The sequence below is a fragment of the Tachysurus vachellii genome, chromosome 23 (assembly GCF_030014155.1).
Source record: "Tachysurus vachellii isolate PV-2020 chromosome 23, HZAU_Pvac_v1, whole genome shotgun sequence".
Classification (NCBI taxonomy): domain Eukaryota; kingdom Metazoa; phylum Chordata; class Actinopteri; order Siluriformes; family Bagridae; genus Tachysurus; species Tachysurus vachellii.
The window spans coordinates 7,220,852-7,233,042 of record NC_083482.1 but is presented as its reverse complement, the minus strand read 5'-3'; positions in this window follow the sequence as shown (position 1 = coordinate 7,233,042).

The window sequence follows — 12,191 nt, the reverse complement described above, 5'->3', positions numbered from 1 at the left end:
TGTGTCCTGAACAAATCTTCTGGCAGTAGTGAGTAATATCATTCTTCAAAATCTCTTATTTCAACTGCTTTATGCACTTGTTAAAGTTACAAATGACTTGTTCTTAGCTTCGGAGCAAGACTGCAGGTCACTATTAGTTCTACTGTACCTTAGTGCTGCATTCGACACTATACAGTAGATCACAACATTCTCCTAGAATGCTTACAAAATTACACAGGTATTCAGGGATAGGCTTTAAGTTGGTTTAGATCCTACCTTTCTGATCAATATAATTTTGTCTTTAGTTAAATGGAATTAAATGGTGAATCCTCCAGTTTATTGCCAGTTAATTATGGGGTCCCTCAAGGATCAGTTCTAGGACCTCTGCTTTTCTCGATATACCTTCTTTCCTTAGGGAACATCATTAGAAGGCATGGGATTAGTTTCCATTGTTATGCTGAATATACTCAGTTAGATATCTCATCAAAACCAGATGAAATTGCTAAATTGTCTAAACTAACTGAGTGTGTTAAGGAGATAAAAGATTGGATGACCTGTAATTTTCTGTTGTTAAACTCTGATAAGACAGAAATACTATTTATCGGTCAGAAAAAAACAGCACACAGAAGCTCTCTCACTTCACCTTCCATTTAGAGGGATGTACTGTTACTAATAGCTTGACAGTGAAAGACAGCAACTTCTCTCTCTCACTCATTTTCTACCGCTTATCCGAACTACCTCAGGTCACAGGGAGCCTGTGCCTATCTCAGGCGTTATCGGGCATCAAGGCAGGATACCCCCTGGATGGAGTGCCAACCCATCGCAGGGCACACACACACTCTCATTCACTCACACAATCACACACTATGGACAATTTTCCAGAGATGCCAATCAACCTACCATGCATGTCTTTGGACCGGGGGAGGAAACCGGAGTACCCGGAGGAAACCCCCGAGGCACAGGGAGAACATGCAAACTCCACACACACAAGGCGGAGGCGGGAATCGAACCCCCAACCCTGGAGGTGTGAGGCGAACATGCTAACCACTAAGCCACCGTGCCCCCCTAGACAGCAACTTGTCTTTTGAAATTAATATAGCCCATATTACAAAAACAGGCATACACATAATACATCCCATAATCTTGTGCTCTAATACATCTGACCACATGCAAATTATCATCTAGTTCTTGCTAATATTATGAACAGCAGCTATGTCAAACCCTCTCCACTGCTTCTCTTTTTCTGCCCATCCCGAGGCATCCACAAATTGTACCAACTCTGATTGTCTTTCGTGCCATGAAGATTTTGGACCTTCACTGAGATGAGGCCGACTCTGTGAGGATCCTGAGACATCTAGTGGTTTACCAACTCCAACTGAACTCATGAAATATTCAGGAATACTAAGAGGAGATGCCAACTCTGTGTGGTCTTTGAGGAAAGAGTGTCAGACTTTATATTTTCAAACCTCCAGTGTCACCCAAATGAGGATGGGTTTCCTTTTGAGTCTGGTTCCTCTCAGGGGTTCTTCCTTTACCATCCAAGGGAGTTTTTCCTCGCCTGAGTCACCTCAGACTTGCTCATTGGGGATAAATACAAACACATTTAAATATATCTAATATTATTCTCAAATTTTATATTATAGTAATCTTTATATTAACCTTTATATTAACCATATATTTTATGTTTATGTTCTGTAAAGCTGCTTTGAGACAATGTCAATTGTTAAAAGCGCTATACAAATGAATTTGAATTAGAAATTTTTTGAGTTTGAACAGTACTGACTGACAATTTCAGATGTTGAGATATCTTTTATATCCTTTTCCTGCTTTATAAAGTTCAACTATTATTACACAGGTCCATTGGCAATTCTTTTGTCTTCCCCATGGGGCACCATCCAGCCAGGTCAGTGCATCACGTCATGAGCTGCGAAACTGAATGTCTATTTATACTATACACAGACACTAATTACAATTACAATGAGTCACAGGTGTGGAAACATCTCTTTTTTAACACTTTATCCCTTTATCTTCCCTTTAATAGCCATTTAAACCTGTCAAACATTTTAAAAACCTGTTTAAATAATGTGTGTCAACCTGTGTGTTTATAATGTGTGTCAACCTGTGTGTTTATAATGTGGCCAAACATTCAAGAATATGTAAACATTTGATCAGGGTTGGATTTCAGTTATCATTATGTTTTAAAAAGGAGTCAAACAACTGTGTGATCATCAATTACTTCATGTGAACACTATCCTTAAATACAAAAAAATAATTTTGCATTATCCAAATAATTGTCATGTTTTCCATATAAATGGTTATAATATAAATGGTTAACAATTTATTTTGGGGTGTGCAAACTTTTGTGCACAAGTATATGGATTTATACACCCAACATATATACATATATATATGTGTGTATGTGTGTGTGTGTGTGTGTGTGTGTGTGTGTGCGTGTGTGTGTGTGTGTGTGTGTGTGTGTGTGTGAAAAATACTCTGTCTGGTACTCAATAATTAAAAAGGGCCAGGACCCGGGGTGGGCGGGTTGTGGGTGGTTTGTTTTCTGATTTTCCTTATTTACTTCCTTTTTATTATTGTTATTCTTGTAATTCTTTTTACTTTACTACTTTTTCATGTAAAACCAAAATGGCATTCTGTATTGTTATTTGATTTTTTTTGCAATAAAAAGATTTCGCAAAAAAAAAAAAAGAAAAAGAAAAATACTCTGTCAAAAGAAACACACACTCTAATATATGTACATATATATTAGAGTGTGTGTTTCTGTATTAGAGTGATATGTGTGTGTGTGTGTGTGTGTGTGTGTGTGTGTATGTACTGTATGTATGTATGTATGTATGTATGTATGTATGTATGAATGTATGTACAGTATGTATGTATGTATGTATGTATATATGTACGTATGTATATATGTATGTATATACAGTATGTATGTATGTATGCATGCATGTATGTATGTATGTATGTATGTATGTACAGTATGTATGTATATATGTATGTATATATGTATGTATGTATGTATGTATGTATGTATGTATGTATGTATGTATGTATGTATGTACAGTATGTATGTATATATGTATGTATATATGTATGTATGTATGTATGTATGTATGTATGTATGTATGTATGTATGTATGTATATACCCCCTGAAATGAGACAAAGATAATAAAATGTGGGAGGGCCTTCACTCAAAGGGGAACCTATACTTTTTGCGTCACACCAGATAGTGTATCACTCTTTCACGAGTCTTTCTTAAATTTAAGCATTAAGCATTCTTTAAGCATTACAATTTTATTGAGAACAAAATCAAGCAGAGATTTTTAGACAAAGCAACTTTAAGTAAAGATGAATCCAAGCCAAGCACAGAGAGAAAAGTTAGATTAGATGAAAATATGTCTTAAACGAGAACTGAAGAACAACAACGATACACTATATAATCTGCACCCAGAGTGTTGAGCAAATACCACCACTGTGTTGTTTTGATCATTTCATCATCAGGAGTTCATCCTAAATCCACATTTTATTTCAGGAACTTACAAGTAGGGAAGGTTTTTTTAATGAGGGGCAGGAAGCTGGCTGTCCACAATGTTGGCAACCTGAGTAAATCTTTAACCTTGTCAAAGTGTGATTTATATCTCGGCCTTGGGAACAGGCTGCAGCCGCAGGCGGTGTGCTTTAGTGTGTTCATGCTGTGAGTGGAATATTCTCAGGCTGTGATTTGTTCCATTAGGTAATCAGGCCAAGGCTCATTTCACAGAGAGAGACAGAGAGAGAGAGAGAGACAGAGAGAGAGAGAGAGAGAGAGAGAGAGAGAGAGAGAGAGAGAGAGACTAATGAGGACTGGAAGTGCAGCAAACCAAAAAAGCAAAACAAACAAAAACTGTTTTTACTTACACAAGAACACACCATAATGCTTGTAATCAGTCAAGACATCTATTCTGAGTGAACTGATTTGAATATTAGCTGTTTTTATATGTGGCTTCAAAAAAAGAATACATTTTTTTAACGTTTTTCAATTGTTTATTTATTGGAAATATTCTAATCACTTACATCCTTTTTTTAAAATCCGTATTTGGGCGTATAAAACGTGCAAAGGTGTCGGCTTTTGTTTGCCTGTTTGTTTGTTTGTTTGCCTGTTTGTTTGTTTGCCTGTTTGTTTGCTTGTTTGTTTGTTTGTTTGTTTGTTTGTTTGTTTTGCTTGAATTGCACGTGCTGCATCATTTTTTGCTTGTTGCTTGTCACAATGTGCACCAGGTGGCGGTGTAAACTAAAGTTTATCATTTCCTTCGACAGACCACGAAAGGCTCTGATAAATTTCTGTAACTATAATAAAACGTTCATTTAATTTAATTTCACACAACAAACATTAGATTCACCATAAATGAGAGGCTGATCAAATTAGTTCAAGTTTCCTATCAGCTATCATCATCCATATTCATGTACCATTGCACTTAAGTTGCAGTTTATATAAACAAACAAACAAACAAACAAACAAACAAACAAACAAACAAATAAATAAATATAATTATTTATTTTTTTTATTTTTTTCAATGAATTGATTAATTATTATTAGTATTATTATTATTATTATTATTATTATTATTATTATTATTATTATTATTATTATTATTATTATTTTAAGCCTATTCATTTAGAAATTTTATATCTTTTGGGAGAAAGTGTTCAAGTTGTTAAAATGAAGCCACATCTCCATTTCCAAGGTCATGCTCCAAGAATGATCTATCAGCATTTTCTTCTTCATCTGAAGCTTTGAGGTCATTCTGTTGAAAATCTCATGGGAGGCCATATCTGCATTTCACTTGTCTATCGCTTGTCACCTGAGCAGTCTTATTCACAGCTATTTTCTATGTGCCCCATCATTAATAATGAATGAGATTAAGGCGTGGGTGTATATTTAACATATCTACAGAAATAGAGCTCCTAGAATAGCAGAGCCAAAGATACCTGAGCAAGCAGAAAATACACAGGCACAATCAATGTGGTGTGTAATGTAAACTGCTGCTGGGTTTCGTTACTTGTATAAATAACTGCCATCAGATATTTTTGTCATGGGGTATATCAGTCATATCTACTGACGTTACCCTCCAAACCGATGGTGGAGGATGATTATGACTGACTTGGCGGACGTTTCCACACCACACTTTTAGATCCCCTTGAGTAAATGACACATGACATAATGGTAATACTGGGACTAAGTTTTTGTGTCTGATCATGTCTGTGTAATGTCCAGTCATGTTTTTTGATTACACAGTGTCTTCCAGACATGGAGGAACAATCAATAAGAGACATAAAGGACGTATAGATTTGCATCCAGCACTTACACATTGTTTTATTTTGCACTTGTAGAGGTTATCAAGTTTTAGTTCAGATTTGGGTCTGAAAAGTCAGCAGTAACTTACAGTAGTTAAAGGTTATGTGTGACAGTAGAAGCAAATTTGGAAATGGCGGCTTGAGATGACAAAATGGTTGAGGAGTTGAAGTAATACAGTGACTTCAATTGTTTTAGTTTAAGAAAAAGATAAGTTAGGAACTAGTTAGCTAAATTGGCCTGGAAATGAAGGAATAATGCAGAAAGAGCCAAATATTTGTGTATAAGACACTTAAACCTGTGAATTAGTGAGTGAGCTAGAAAGCTTTTAAACATAACAGTATAAAGATCGTCAACATACAGTATATATAATATTTGAAAAATGACGTAGATCTAAAAAAGGTCGTATTACAAGGAAATATATTTGTTTTATTCTGTGTTTTGTCAAATTGTAATGAAAGCATTAACGAGTGTAAATCCTATTACTTTCAGAATCGTGTGCGCATCAGAATAAAAAGGTGTGTGCGTGAGTGTGTGTTTGTTGGATTTATGTCTGTGCTTTAGTTTCTTGTTGATTTCTTAGTTTTAGTTTTTTTTTCTATTTAAGTTAATCCTATCATTTGATTACCATTACTTCAGTTAGTTTAATATAAAATCAGTGATTATTTTGGTCTCCTAATGATATTTTATATTTAAGTATATAACATATATATACACTTGTATATAACAAGTGTTTTCTCTTTAATAGTTTTATTTTATTCAAATTTACTATAATAAATTAAGCATAGTGCTCTGACCTAGAGCTCGCTCTGTCGCATCGTCCTTAACAAGTACACAGCATCCATGTTAGCTAGAGAGACCACTTGTCTGATTAAGTGCCCTTCTAATTTTATAAACATTGCATTGTTCCTTCAAGCATCAGCCGCCTGTGGGTTTGTATTTATGGCTATAGAGGGCAGGCTGTGAAGGCCAGGTCACACACACACACATGGTCTCTGCCTCATTTCACAGCAGGACATCACCATGGTTACAAACAAACAGGCTGACTTTATCTCTCTCTCTCTCTGTCTCTCTCTCTCTCTCTCTCTCTCTCTCTCTCTCTCTCTCTCTCTCTCTCTCTCTCTCGCTCTCTCTCTCTCACACTCTCTCTCACTTGCTCTTAACATGCAAGCTGTCACTGTCACATCAAAAATAAAAAATAACAGATTGCAGGCCTAAAATATCCCATACTTTCTTTCTGCATCATGTCTCTACTGTACTTTCGTTTTTTGAGTTTATGCTTGATTATTGTGAAAGTCCTGATGTGATGAAATTCCATGCACAAGATAGCCTTGACCTTGAGTTTGAGACCAAAATGTTGAACAAAGCAGGACAAATAAATTAGGCCAATGGAAAAATCTGTGCAGGGTCACAATGTTTAACTGCCACAAGTCAGTGTAACTGTAATGAAAAAATTATGCTTGCGTGTTTACTGGCTGTTTACTTTGAGATGTAACCAAGATCCAGAGTACAATTGTTCATGAAATAATGTCTTTTCTCTGTTTTTAAATGTTTTCTTTTTCACAACAAACCTGTTTAATTTAAACCTATTTAATAACAATACTATACACTCATTCATTCTCAGTGACCATTCCCCAGTTAACTATTATTTTTAAGTTCCACACATGAAGGAGTAATTGCAGAAGTCATCAAGTTATTGTTTGGGCTCAGTGTTGTTGAGCGTTGAAGAGATCTCCTTTTAAGTGATATTGGAGATATGAAAAGAGGGATAGATGCTAATCAAAATGCATGGCATCAGAGTTGAATGATGGAGGTGGCAAAAAATGTTTAGGTCAAGTTCATATATTGTCAGACTGATGAGATTTACAGCCTAAATTAATGTTTGTTTCCTTTTTCCTATTTGTTCTCACACAACATTTCCAGCAAATACTTTAACACTTTAAGCGTTTGGTTTTTCATTGAGTTATTTATCGTAAAACTTATTTTTTATTCTTTAAATGCAGTGAATTTAAAAAAATGAAAAAATAAAATAAAATAAAACAAAGAATATAAAATAAAATGGTATGTAAATATTAAATTATGGAGGTAAATTTATAGTGAAAATATACTGGATGAAGATATTCCCATTTATTTACTCAGAAAACCACTCTACTGTCATCCCACACACTTATACCAGTCAGCAGATCTCAGCAGTGTTGGATTACATTACAGGGAAATGTGGCACTGCTGAAAACTGTTGGCACACTCACCCAGCACACATTGCTGCTGATTCACTGGTATATTAAGGTGTGATTTGATTCACTGTCTTCGTCGACACCCTAAAAAGCACTGCAGATGACACATTATGACAGTAAGGCCAGCTGCCGGGTGAACCATTCACAAATCTCACACTTGGTTGGTGATTACTGGCCCTGAGGAATCCTTATGACCATGTGTCACAGATTATATGGGAAATGGATTGACTAATCATTCATTAATCATTCATTATTAGAGAAAAGTGCAGGAATGTTCCGGATCATATATAATTAGTTATATATTCACTTTATATTTTCACTTGGCAAATGTTCGTTGGTGACAATGATATCTACACACTGTTTTTCACACTATGCATTTTTTATTAAGTATTCTTTTTCTGTGGAAACGTATTTATTCCCTAACTATAATATAGGGCACTGTTGACCTTGACTGGATGGCTTCTCCATATTTCTAGCTTGATCACTAAATCATTCGTTTTCCTTAACTACTATATCTTGTTTAGGGTAGTGATCTTAAATATAACATTTCTTTAGCCTTTGCCCCGTTCTGGGAAATGTCAGTCTAACATTTGTTTAGAGGAGAGCTGTAAGGCACCAGGAGTAAAGTCTTCCAGGAAGGCCACCACAAGGGTGCACTAATTTAGCAATATTGCTTGTGGGACCATCTCCAGTGCTCACACTACCATGGCCTTGTGTGTCGTTGACACTATACACACTTACTATCTCTTAAAAATCCCATCACACACAGGCTACGGAGGTCAGTCATGCACCCGTCACAAGTTTCCATCAGTAGATCAAAAAATAGCCCGTCAATGCCTTTTATAAACCGAAGCGTGGCTATAAAAATAGAGGTCGGTCAGAAGAGATGGTGGTGTGACCCTATCTTTAGCTTTATTTATGTCCCAGTGTTGACAGCACCACTCATAGGCTTTCCACTTACCATGCTGGGGATCACGAGTCTCATTGCTCTGTGTTGCTGGAAATCACTGTCTTGGGAGAAAATACCAAACACAAATTAAAATAAAAGCCCTCTTATTAAACTAATGACTAAACACAGCTGGCTATGAGAAGTGCACATTTTTTTCTGTGTACTTCCTGTTTACTTTTTTTTTACACGCTTGTAAAAATATCTTGTGCAGATTGCAACGAGACTCAAACACAGATTTTGTTTACAAGGAGGATTTCAGAAAACTATCATTTGAAATAAATAAAGTTTATACTGTATCTATTCTGCCTGTTCTGATAACTATAGCAGAAGTCAGCTAATTTAAATGAGGAGCAATAATGCCAAATGGAGGCGAAAAGTGAAAAAAATTATTGCATTGTTATTAAATATAAATGATTATGATATTTATCCAGCTTGAATTGTGTCCTGAAATAAAATTCCTTAAATTGCAATTTAAAGAAACAAATAGTGGAACTAGACTCGTGCACATAATTCTGGGAGAAGCCACAATCCAGCTTGTGGTCGACTCATTAAAAGTTGCGGAAGGAATCTGGGAACTAGCTGAAGTAGGTTCTGCTATGCCAGGATTAATCATGAGGTAACAAAAATATTATTCAGGTAAAATGTTTTCTAAAATATGCTGTGTGTGGTATAATATCTAAAATATGTATGTGTATGTTAATACACTAAAGATGATTATTTAATAATAAAAGCACATCCTGAAGCATTTTAACCCTCCTGTTTTCCTTACCTGAATTCCTATGCAAATTAGCAAATTAGGAGCGCCGAGTCAACTTGACCTTGTGTGTTTTGACTGCTTACAAAAAATGAAGTATATATGATAGCCATTTTTTTCACCTTTTTAGTCTAACTTGTTTCCAACATATTAACACATATTTTGCAAAAATATATATATATATATTTGGTATAATAAACCTTATTTATATACAAAAATGGCTAATTTTTTAGTTTAAAAAAACAGAAATTTTGAATTATTTTCACTATAGAGTGAACAAAAGTTGATGCACAATTACAGGCTGGTGTATATTTCAAAGCCAGGAGATTGTTTTGAAACCACTCACTCACTCACTCACTCACTCATTTTCTACCGCTTATCCGAACTACCTCGGGTCACGGGGAGCCTGTGCCTATCTCAGGCGTCATCGGGCATCAAGGCAGGATACACCCTGGACGGAGTGCCAACCCATCACAGGGTACACACACACACTCTCATTCACTCACGCAATCACACACTACGGACAATTTTCCAGAGATGCCAATCAACCTACCATGCATGTCTTTGGACTGGGGAGGAAACCGGAGCACCCGGAGGAAACCCCCGAGGCACGGGGTGAACATGCAAACTCTGCACACACAAGGCGGAGGCAGGAATCGAACCCCGACCCTGGAGGAGTGAGGCGAACGTGCTAACCACTAAGCCACCGTGCCCCCGTTTTGAAACCATTTTGATGCAAATAATAAAACCTGTTTTTTTTCCAGCTCAAATGGACTTGAATGCTTATAAATAAAAAATTATACAATTATCACCATTCTGTGTGATCAGCCTTACATTTGGTACATTTGTGTGTATGTGTGTGTGTGTGTGTGTGGCATCATTTCGGTAGATCATATTTTGCCCTCTGCTAGGCAAAGGCATATCAAAAGTGTGAAATATTTACAAATATGTAGCTTTTGTTTTTCTGGAGGCCTAATGAAATGCAATGCCCTATTTGTGTGTGCATGTGTGTGTGTGGTGTGTGAGTGTGTGTTTTTGGTGCGTGTGTTAGTGGACATTTTATGTGTGCATTTTTGTGTCTGTATGTATGTTCATTGCGCTGAAAAGGGCAAAAGTGTGATCTATTGACCCACTACATGTGGCCGAGTCAAAATGACCCAAGGAGATGACGAAGATGTAGTATATACTGTTCTAAACACATAGTTCAAAGAAAATAGACAAAATTAATTTTGCTTGCAAAGTTCATAATTTTGAACAATCCTGGTAAATTTCTTATGTTAAAGTTATGACACCTTAAACTTTCATTAAACCTTCCAGCAAGTTCAGATAGATCCGAGGAAAATACAAGGGTTAATCCTCAATCCAAATTTAACTATAACCAACAATTCCTCTTTTATTGAATAAAAATGATTAAATGCATATCAGTCTAATGTTAGATCACACTCAACTATAATAAATATAATTGGGTCTTTCTTGGAGGCTAAAAAATGGACAAAAAATGTTTGTCATGTCATCAAGAAACCAGAATGCACAAAGCTCACAAATTTCCTGTGGCATACAGTAGAAGGAAAGACTTCACCTTTAACTGCTGACATGAGAGATTCTGCTCATGAATATTGAACAAATCTCCTAAAAAAACCTCAGCATTAACTTTTATTATAATTGTTCAAAGTTTGATTAAGCAACATCTTTTATTATTCTGTTTGTTTATTAGTCTAAGATTCAGTAGAATCTGATCCATACACATTCCTTGGAAATTCTAATGTATTAAAACAAGTGAATTGATATAAATCTATGATTGGATTTAGAGCCAGTTTGCCAGGCTTGCTCTCTACTATGCTTCCAGTAACCTGATGTACCCTGATCACGTTTATGGTTGATCTGGAGCCTGTCCCAGTTAGACTTGGTGTGAAGCAGGAATACACCCTGGCTGAGACCCTCATGTTGCATACTTTCAAATCTGTTTATTAAAAAAAAAGGTATTACCTGTACAAAGTTGAAGTTTTTTTCAATGCTATATTAAAATGTATTTTTTAAAAAAAATATTTTACATGTTTTCCATCTGAGTTAATTAATACTCAAACTGCCACTACAATGTTATATAGTATTTAATGTTGATATGGTGTTTAATGTTGGCTAACAGGATCCAAAAGCACTCATTTTCACTTTTCAACATGGTGCTAACGATCAGCTGAGTTCCCCATGAAGTCCTGCTGTAGTTTCCACTGTAGAGGTTCAATAATAGTTGTGCTTATCCAGAGCTCAGAGAACTGCTTTTGGCAGGAGGATACCTCTCAATACAGAACCAGCTAAAGTGAGAGGGACAAGGGCAGACTGACACAATGTATGGCACCTCTGTTGATTTAAAGCTTTGTGAACCTGATGAGCCCATTTAGAAAGGGCTGTGTAAGCTACAGTAGAGCAGATAAATACAAGCTAATGCCTCTTGATGTCCAGCTAGATGTAGAAACTGCAATGAAACCTTTTATCATAAAGATCTAATCATGCAATGACAATAGACACAGACTAGTCCAGGAACAAAACAGCTGTTTTAACCTATTTATTTACATGTTGGTCATTCTGGTCATGTGGTAGCCTAGTGGTTAAGGTGTTGGGCTACCAATCAGAAGGTTGTGAGTTTGATCCGAGGTCCACTGTTGGGCCTCTGAGCAAGGCCCTTAACCCTCAATTGCTCAGTTGCTCTGGATGAGAGCATCTGCCAAATGCTGTAAATGTAATTCTGAGGAAGAAAGCTTATATTTACGTTTTTTTTTTTTTAGACTTACTGTTTAGAGTCATATTGTATTGCTTAAATTATAAAGTTAAAGTTATATACTGTCAATCTGTTTATTCTGTTCTGGTCAAAATGCTAAAAGCCAGTCTTCCAATACGATATCTTATATGCCTCAATTTCATTAACATACATG